This window comes from Phyllosticta citriasiana (genome assembly GCF_038021145.1).
Source record: "Phyllosticta citriasiana strain CBS 120426 chromosome Unknown IWZ02scaffold_8, whole genome shotgun sequence".
NCBI classification, from domain to species: domain Eukaryota; kingdom Fungi; phylum Ascomycota; class Dothideomycetes; order Botryosphaeriales; family Phyllostictaceae; genus Phyllosticta; species Phyllosticta citriasiana.
Window position 1 is genome coordinate 1,192,080 of NW_027117285.1, and position 10,903 is coordinate 1,202,982.

The window sequence follows — 10,903 nt, forward strand, 5'->3', positions numbered from 1 at the left end:
TAGAAGAAGCTAGTAACTATTAGTTTAAGATTACTCCCCTTATAAAGGGACTAACCTAAGATATTACCGTTTACGTGAGAATATAAATTAAGACTCTTAAATAAGTTATTCTTAACTTAGCTAAAAGGATTATAAGCATTTAAACTCCCTTACGTGAAGATGCTATAGATTTAATAAGTTTATAGTATTTAGAAGGGAATGGATCCTAAAAGAAGAAGAAACATACACTAAAGGTGCCTAACCTACCTGAATTAACGAACGGCTAAAACCCTACGTACGAGTATTAGCGACTCCTTATAAATAATAAAATCCGTAGTAATAAGGACCACTTTAAAAGAGATACCGCTATAGATACTAAGGAAGCTATTACGAGTTATATCCTTTTAAGGATATAGGGTAAGGTAGCATAGCATCTAGTACTATTCTTATATACCCGCATAAAGATAGATAATCTAGTACTAGATACTAACTTATATTACTAGCTTAGGTAAGTATTTCAGAATCCATACTAGTAGAAGGATATAAAGAAGAAGTTAAAGGACCTTTATTATAAAATTCCTATAGATCTTTAGAAGTTCTAGTTAGAGTTTATATACCTAGCTTTAGAGGCTAATCTTCTACACGAATAATAGAAGGAGGATTTCTATTCTTCTTTAGATCCCCTACTATAAACTTATTTAGTAGGTATTAAATAAGATAACTCCATCTTATTTAAAGAATATCTTTAAAAGGCGTATCCTATCACGTAAAGTATAATTAAGTACCGAAATAGTAAAAATGTATCTTCATCCTCCTAGGAAGACCGCATAAAGAAATGATAATAGGAATGAGTAGGTAAATCTACTCTTTTAATAAGTAGAAGTTTAAGAGAATAACCTTCTTCTAGGTCATTATAGAGATCTACTCCTCACGCGATAATAGAAAATCTAATATATAAAGGAAAGGTAGAACTTTAAGGCGATATTAGACCCTATTACTAATATAGAAAATTTAGACACCTTATCTAGTAGTATCTAGAAACTAAAGCGAAGATAGTAGATGCTATACTAGAAGAAGAAGTAGAAGAGCGTACGAATTTAGAAACTAACTTATCCTTATTAGAAAATGATAAGTCTTAGGGGAAGTCTCCTCCCTAAGACTTAAACTTAGAGCTCTATAAATTACTAATTTATAGGTGAACGTTTATGACCTTATTAGAGGATACCCGTTTACTATATAAACTATAATTATAGCTAGTAGTTACGCTATACCTATTCATGCCCTAGTTAATACTAGCATAAATAGATCTAGCTTTATTCACCCCTAACTCCTTCTATAACTTAAGGAATTAGGGGTTAAGAAAAGAAAGATTACTAGCAGGAACCTTAAAGTCTCTAGGTTTAACTAACGTATAAATAAGTAACTTAATTTCATTTATTAATTATAATTCTATTTCTAACATTAGCTAGTTATAATATACGCCTTTATACTAGATATTAGGCGCTATAATATTATCTTAGGCCGCTAGTTCCTTACCTATTACTATATTCTCCTAGATTACCGTAACTAATAACTTATTTAGTTAGATCCCCTAGGACGAATTTCTTTTATAAATCTTTTAAACATCCTAAAAACATCTACATAAAGTAAAGTTCCGCGGATAAAATAACTATAATCTATTAACTAATTAATCTTACTAATATATACCTTAGATGAGATTAAACTTAATAATTAAGAAACCTTTTTTACTTCTCTTATAGAAATTAACCTACCTATAAAAATATTAATAGAAGTAGTAGACCTTTATTCTATTTTACTAGATAATATTAATAAAGCTATTAAAGATAAAGCTTTTAATAAATACCTTAATAATCATTTACCTTCTAAATATAAAAACTACCGCGACGTTTTTTTAAAATAAGAATCTAATTAGCTACTACCTTATTATGCGGGAGTTAATTATTAAATTTCTCTCACGTATAAGGGCCCTCCGCGCCTTCTACTAAGTCCTATCTATAGAATGTCTCTAGAATAGCTTGCCGTAGTAAAGAAATACGTCTAAGAGAATTTAAAAAAAGGATTCATTACTAAGAGCTACGTACCTTACACCTCTCCCATATTAGTGGTAAAAAAACCCGGAGGCGGTTAGCGAATCTATATTAACTACTAACGGTTAAATAATTAGATAAAGAAAGACTTATATCCTTTACCTCTTATCTTAGAACTCTTATAGAGAGTAGGTAAAGGAAAGGTCTATATAAAACTAGACATTTAATAAGCTGCCTATTAAATACGACTTTAAGAATAGTTAGAAGAATATACTACCTTCCATATAAGGTATAGATTATTTAAATACCGCGTTTTACCCTTTAGGCTAAGTAATAGGCCTACTACCTTTTAATGTTTTATTAACTAAGTCCTCTTTAACTATTTAGATGATTTTATTAATACTTTTATGGATAATATCCTTATTATTTCTAAAAACCCGCACGAATATACTTAACACGTTATTAAAGTTCTTTTATGATTACGTAAAGCGGGATTATAAGCTGATATAAAAAAGAGTAAACTCTTAACTACTTACACGAAATTTCTAGGATATATTATCTCTACTAAGGGTATCTTAATAGACCTATAAAAAATTAAACCTATTCGCACTTAGTAATTACCTATAACCCTTTAATCTCTTTAGTCCTTCTTAGGATTCTATAACTTCTATTAGAGATTCCTCCCTAACTATAGATAAATTAGCCGGCTACTAGAAAAACCATGCTTAAAAGTAAAATAGCAATAACTAGGGCTAGTTAAAGAAGAATCTTTTAGAAATCTTAAGAAACTAATATGTAGTAAATCATTTCTAGTAAACCATAATCCTACTCTTAACACTTATATAGAAATAGACGTAAGTAATAGAGTTATTACTAGGGTTCTCTCATAATATTAAACTAATTATGAATGGAAGCCGGTATCCTTTTACTCTAAGGTAATGTTAGACACTAAACTTTACTATAGAATACTAGATAAAGAACTCCTAGCTATTATGTAGGGACTAGAGGAATGGAGATCTATGCTTATAGGCCTTTATAAACCTTTCCTTATAATTACGGACTATTAGGCATTAGAATACTTTACTTCTAAATACTAATTATCCGTACGATAAGCGAGATAGGCTAAATAACTTACTAAGTACTAAGTCCGGTTTACTTACCGACCGGGAAAAGAGAACATTATTACTAATATCCTTATAAGAAAGTAAGATTAGCTTAAGACTTAAAAGGAAAAAGTAAAGGCCGTATAAGAGTAGTATCTCATTCCTACTTCCTAGGTAGTTCTACTTACGATAATGGAGCCGGAAATTTCACTACTAATAATCCTTATTAATGAACTTCTCTACGTGAATAGAGAAAATCTAGATTTAGAATCATAGAGAGAAATAGCTTACCTTTAACCGGAAAATAAATCATATTAGAAATTATAAGATAGATGACTTCTTCACTATAGCATATTAGTTATTCCTAACTAGGATAACCTTCATGTAAGAATAATTAAAGTAATATATACTACCTACATTACTACCTATCCTAGAATAAATAAAATGCGAAAGTTACTACGTTAATATTATTATTAGCCTAGCTAGACCTATACTATTAAGAGATATAGCTGAAACTACTATATCTACTACCGGAACTATAAATTTACTAATAAGATACCTAGCCTTCTACATCCTTTACTAATCCCTAACCGCCCCTAGGAACACTTAGCTATAGATTTTAAGGAGATACTATAAGACTAAAATAGATTTAATTATATTCTAGTTATTATAGACCGGTTATCTTAAAGGACCTTTAGTTTACCTTATATGAAGAAAATTAATGCTAAAGGAGTAGCTCGGCTATTTTATAACTATATCTACCGCATTTTCGGAAATCCTAAAAGTATACTATCTAATAGAGGTCCCTAGTTCATTTCAGCCTTCGTGAAAGAACTTTATAAGTTAACTAGCATTAAATAGTACTTTAATTCAGCTTATCACTCTTAGATAAACGGGATTACTAAGATAGTTAATTAGGTTCTCGTATACTAACTACGACCCTTTATAAATTACTACTAAAATGATTAGTCTAATCTTTTACCATTAATAGATCTAGCTTAGGCTACTCTCCTATATAAGGCTATAGGTCTTACTCTAGTAGAAGTAGATCTTAGCTTCCTACTACGTATATATTATGACTAGACCGCTTATATAACAATAAACACTTTACCTAAAGGCAGAACACAGTCTATAGCTTAGTCTCTTTAAAAAAGAAGATAAGAGGCCTACGAATACGCTTATAAATTAATTCGCTAATTATAAGAAAAGAATTATTAATAAGTAAATAAATACTATCGTACGCCTAACTTTAGCATTAGAGACTTAGTCTATATAAAGAAGACTAGCTAGATGACGGACCGGCTAAATCTTAAGCTAGACTCTCCGAACGCGGGACCATTTAAGATTACTAGAATGAAAAGACATTCGTACGAATTAGATCTTCTAAAAAGCATGAAGGTTATAAACCTTTTCCATGCTAATCGCCTACATAAAGTAGCTATAGACCTATTACTATAATAGAGATACACCGAACTAGAACCCGAGATCATTAATGATTAATAAGAATGGGAAGTTAACTTTATCCGCGCGAGTAAAGTTACTTACGGAGTTCTAAAGTATTAGGTTTAATAGGTTAGATACGATTAAGATAATGAATAAAAAGTAGAAAAAGGCCTTCCTCTAACAAGAATTATAGGAAGAGACGTAATCTAATAACTAACCTACCTATCCTCTAGTAAAAAGAATCCTCTAACGCTATAGTAAATAACCTCTTTTCCGTACGAACTAATTTATTCTTGCCTATCCTATACTCCTATTTTAATTTAGTTCCTTATTCCTTATCCCTTATACCCCTACTCTTCTTCCTCCTTATTAGTAGGGTCTAGCGCTAACTTTTTAAATTTAGGCCTTATTAGACCTTCTAAGGAATCCTATAAGAAATTATTAACTTAATCATCCATTACACGGTAAAGGGTAAGGTACTACCTAGGCTATATCTTATCCTTACGCCTTTCGCGTTAATTTAGAGGATGAGCACCTATAAGGTCACTTATAGTACAGTCTAGGTTGCTAGTACCCTAGATATAGTTTACGTAATAACCCTATAGGAAACCTAGTAACTTATAGTAACCGTAAAAGACGTAAGTAGAGAGGTTATCCTAATACTTAGTATAACTAGCAGCCTAATTAATACCTATATATTAGATTAAATAAGCATTACGTGAAGAAGCGCGAGATTCTATAGACGTAAGGTTAAAATGATTCTTAGAAACCGTAATAACCGCATAATAGGCTAAGTTACTAAGACCTAACATGTATAATGTATATTAGCTAGCTTTATTACCTCTAAGAGACTTCTATAAGTTAGTTAGCTATTACGTGAGGATGAATAATAGTATGACATACCTTAGCTAGTTTTTTAAAAGTCTTACGTAGGATGAAAGCTATAGACTTATTAGTAGCATCCGCCTCTAAGTCCTAATCTAAAGGTTCTACTAAGGACTCTATAGGTAAAGTAGCTAGATGAATAATACTTCTATTATCACCTTTACACGAAGGTGTACTAGATAGCTCCATAACATAATAGCTACTAGAACGCGTATATAAGGGCAAGGTAGGTAAACTAGCTTACGTAATATTCATATAAGGATTTATGGGTAGGATAGCGACGTACGTAAGCTCTTAGGAGCTAGGTACTATACCTAGACTAGTTAGCTTCACTTTACCTTTTTAGACTTAAAATACATATACGATTAGATAATTACGCGTAATGCGTCACGTAACGGGCTTAAGTAGCCTTACCCTCCTCTTAAGGTGTTACATTCACGTGAACGTACTAGGAGTAACGAGATTAATTAGATACTTTATGCGATAATTAGTTAAGCATTCTAGACTAACTATAAACGCGAACTTACTATTATTTAGCTTAAGCTATTTACTTAAGTAAGAGAATTAAGAGTAAAGGAAGGGATAAGGAGTAGAGATAAGTAGAGTAGGTATTATTATTAAGGGTCGGTAAAGAAGGTTAGTTAAACTATAAACCTAATAATAAGATATACCTAGTAGTTCTATACTTTACGCCCTTACTAACATAGCGCTAGTTAGTCATCCGCGTAAGCACCTACCTAATAAGCTAACTTAGGCTTTCTCTTAGGAGGGGAATGTCGCGATAGCTAATAAGTAAGATAACGCTAGTAATATAAGCATACTACCGCGTAATCACTTAATAAGCCGAAGTAAATCATAACTAAGCCGCGTAAACTAGCTAAGCTAAGTAAGCTAGCTATACTAATAAATAATAATACTACTAAGGCTATATAGCCTACTTAGTAACTAACGGAAATTCGCGTAAATAATAAAAAGATTAATTCTTTTATCTATTATGATAACATAACCGAAGTAGTAATTCGCGTAGTAAGAAGAGAGTTTAGTTCTTATTTTAATCGTTTAGATTTCATTTTACTTCTTATATAAATACATATAGAAGATAGTAGAGTACATAGTATCTTCTATATTTATAATAATTAATAAGACTTCACTTAACTTCATCTTTCCTCTACTTAACTTTAATTAAATTCTTTTAATTTTATATACGTCCGACTAAGTAGATAGCCTTCGGGCTAAAGCCTACATATTAGCCGTTTAACGATTCGTGATAGGTTTAGCTAGAGTAGTTATAGAGTAGTCATCTAAGCTATGTTAATACCTTTCTAATCTAGAGGGCTAGGGTCTTAGTAGAGGCTCTATATAAGGTAGAGGAGGGGTATAAGCCTAGAGGGTATTAGGTAGATTACGGATAAAGGGGTCCTTTCCTAGATTATCTTTAGTTAGAGGGGTTCTAGGGTAGTACCTATAGGAACTATAAGTAGAGGGATCATGGAGCTTATTATTCACTCTACTAGTAGAGCTTAGAATGGATTCTCTCTTCTTCTTTTTACTCTTCTTTTCCCTTAGTCTACTATTTACATATACTATACCCTAGTAGAAACCTTCATCTAACGTACGAATTTAAGTATAAATTATCGACCGACTTCTCCTTAGAATAGCTCTCTATAGGGTATAGAGGCTATTTTCCTACTATTATTATTATACGCCTTAAGCGCTTCCTATATAGCTTCTCTCCTAGTAGAGCTATAGAGTAGGTAGTTACTAATAAGATGTTATAGTGTTTATTAGGCGGTATTATTATAGCTATAATTATCCTAGTCTATCTTACTAAACCGTAATAGGTAGGCTCTAAAGTAGCTATAGTTTAGTTTTAGTTAGAAGTAGGCTAATACGTCTAGTTATCTATACTTAGGGAGTTAGATAGACGTCCTTAGTATAGATAGGAAGATATATATATATAACCCCTAGGATGGTATTATCTATGCTTCCTAGTATTATGTAGTATATACTATCTATTCTATTATAGTTCTTTATCGTACGTGTATCCTAAGTAGGGTAGTACTTAAGTTATTATTCTCTAGGGGTAACCTAGTAGCCTCCTTTATAAGGGCATCTACTTATAGGTTTCCTCTAATCCCTATGTAGCCTAGGGCCTATGAGAAGGTAAGACTATCTTATCTAGCTATAATTAAGTAGCCTACATCTATGGCTTAAAGTTATAGTCCTTAACCTAGTAGGTTAGACGGGGTTTAGAGGCAGTATAGTATAGCTTAGTTATCTATATATACTATAATCTATTATCCTAGCTATTTCTAGGTAGCTAGCTCTATAGCCCTTATAAGTACTTCTAGTTCTCTATTATATATGAGCTAGTATAGTCTAGTATTTACTCTATAGCTTACTACTACTCTTATACTATCTTATTAGGTATCGTACGCTATAATTCCTATACCTACTCTATTTCCTTTTAGGATAGATAAAGCGTTAGAGTATAGGATGACTGCTTAAGTCGTATGTCCTATACATCTAATATATACTTAGGCTTCTTATTCCTTTCGGAGGTAGCTAATCTTAACTTCATATAGTATAGTCTTTTTCTATAGGGAAAAGGAACCATGCTTAATTAGGCTTTTAGTACCTATTACTAGGTCTAAAATTATGTTCTAGATATATTTAAGTTATATCTAGCGTCCTAGTATGCTCTCTAGTTTAAACTTATTAATAATTATATATACTAGGTGTTAGTGACTAAGTTTAAAGAGTCTTATAGTGTACGCTTAAAGTAACATGTTCCGCCTAAGGTAGAGGGGGAGAAGGCCTACTTTAATTTCTATAGGAATAATTAGGGAGGTGTAGAAGGCTCCTAGGATTTAGCGTAGTCCGCTATTTTAAAGTGTTCGTCCGAGTATCTTAGAGCTACTAACCTACTAGAAAACTAGGGACCTATAATCTACTACACTTTATATATAAGTAAGGTATAGCTATTAGATAGTAGTAGGGGATAGTCCTTATTATATATTAGCTAGCCGCATGAGTCTTCTAAGTAATTACTTTACTTAGGCGTTTTAAATTATCGTATACTACTAGAATAATAGGTATATATTAAACTATATCCTAAGCTATTAGATGAGTTACTTTAGCTACACTATATAATCTCCTAGGAGTATAATTATAGCTTCCTTAGCCTCGTCCGAGCTCGTAAAATAGATAAGGTCTATTTTATCTTTATTAAAATTAACGGCATACTAGGTTCTAAGTAGAAAAAGCTAGGTTACTTCCTACTAGAGGATCTACGCATTTTTCTTCTAACTAGTTAAGGAGATTATGATTAAAACATCATTAATATATAAGAGGAATCGTACTAAGCGAGAGGAAAAGAGCTTTCGTATATAAATAAAAGGATTAGTAAGACTAGGCTTCCTTAGGGGATTCCTAAAACTATTAGATAAAGGTCCTCTTATTAGCTATAAAAGGAGATCTAGAGTTATTAACCGCTAGTAAATATCTTTACCCATGCTAGGAGGGAAGTAGGGAGCCTAATTTCCCCTATTATATATAAGAGCTAGTTATAGGCTACATGATTAAAGGCGCCTTATACGTTAAGGAATAGGGTTAATATCTTATACTATGCCCTCCTCTCGTCTTAGATAATATGTATTAGGATTATTACTATATTAAATACTAACTTCTATAGTCGTCCGCCTATTTAGGATAGGTATAGGAGGTAGGTAGCTTCTATAAGTACTCTAAGACGTTTTACTATAATACGTTTAAGGACTTTTCCTAGGTAGTTAAGTAGGGAGATAACTCTATATACTTTTAGGTCTACGTAATTAGGTTTCCCTAGTTTCTTAAGTATTACTCCTACCGCTTCTCTCTAGTATTCTAGGTAGTATCTATACGTAAAGAGGGTTTAGTATACCTAGGTAAATTTTCTAGGAGAAGCGTTATACGCCTTAGTAATCATCCTTTAGTAGATCTAGTCTAGCCTAGGGGTAGTACCTTTAATCTTATAAGAGTAGGTATACTATACTTCCTTATCTATAAGGGAGGGGCTAGTCCTATAGCCCTTCCTTATAGTTTATCTAGTCGCGTAGGGGGACGTATAGCGGTAGGGGGAAGAGTTTCTAATAGAAGGTAGCATACTTACTATTATATAATGATTAGAGTTAATCTTAAAGGTTATATATCTAGGGGATCTACTTAGATTAGGTTAATTTCATATATACTATTACCTTATAGATAGACTAGGGTGTTTCTTTTATAAGGAAGTTATTCTAATACTCTTATTTTACCTACTTAATAGCTATGTTATATGTATTCTATGCTTATACGTATGTAACTTAGTCCTAATATACCCTATACCTTACTTATATAGTAGTTATCCTTAAGGCTATAAGGAGTAGGGACTACTAGGGTTTTTATTACTATCTAGGTATTACCTATAGGATGCTACGTTTAGCTACTATCTCTATTACCTTTATAAGGCTTCGTCTAAGTTAGTCTAGGTCCTCTTATAAGGTCCTACTAGAGAGTATGTGTTATGCCCTATTAGGAAGGGCTTAGATGAGTAGAATCGTAATCTTATCTAACTCTTCTCGGACGATTTACCTATACTAGGCCTAGTTAGCTTTTTTAACGTTAAAACGTAGTAGTAGTATTAGTATATCTTAAAACTCGTCGTACGTAATAGTAAATAGAATAGCGTTATGGTTAGATAGGGGGTTCTCTTATAACTGCTAGTCTATTACTTAAGCGGCAACTATTAGAGTATATAGGGAGAGGTTAATAACTATTTCCCTTTCTATCCCTATATGAAAGAAGATACCCGCTCTAGGCTAGTTTTAGAGTTTAAGGCGGTTTTCCTTAATCTATTTATATAGAGCTTCTACTTTATGAGATTAGGGGGAGAGTAGGTCCTATATTAGATGGTATTCATTAAAGTCCCCTACGTAGATTATTAGTATAGTAGGGGGGCTATACTTAATAACTCTTTCTATTATATATAGGGAGGATAGGTTACCTTATTCTACCTTATTATAGATATTAACTACGCGGATAGTGTCTTCTCTATAGGTTAAATTAATAGTAAGGTAGTCTAGGCTAGGGAAAATATCCGGGTAAGGATTTACCTTAACTTAGGTAAGGGATTTATTTAGGTAGAGCATCATCTAAGGATAGGAGCCCTATAGGAAGGTTAGGAGAATTTATATTATAGAGGGGTAGGAGATTAATTATATGTTAGCTATATTATCTTATAGTATTATCTATAGTTCCTAGATAAATATTAGGTAGATGCCTAATTAGAGAGTATCCTAGAGTGCTACTTCTATAGCCTAGGCATTCTAGTTTAAGTTAACTTACATAACTTTAAGGTTACCTAATATTTATGCTAGGGGGATGGCTTTATTAGATAATAGGGATAGTTTAGGTCCTAGGAGTAAT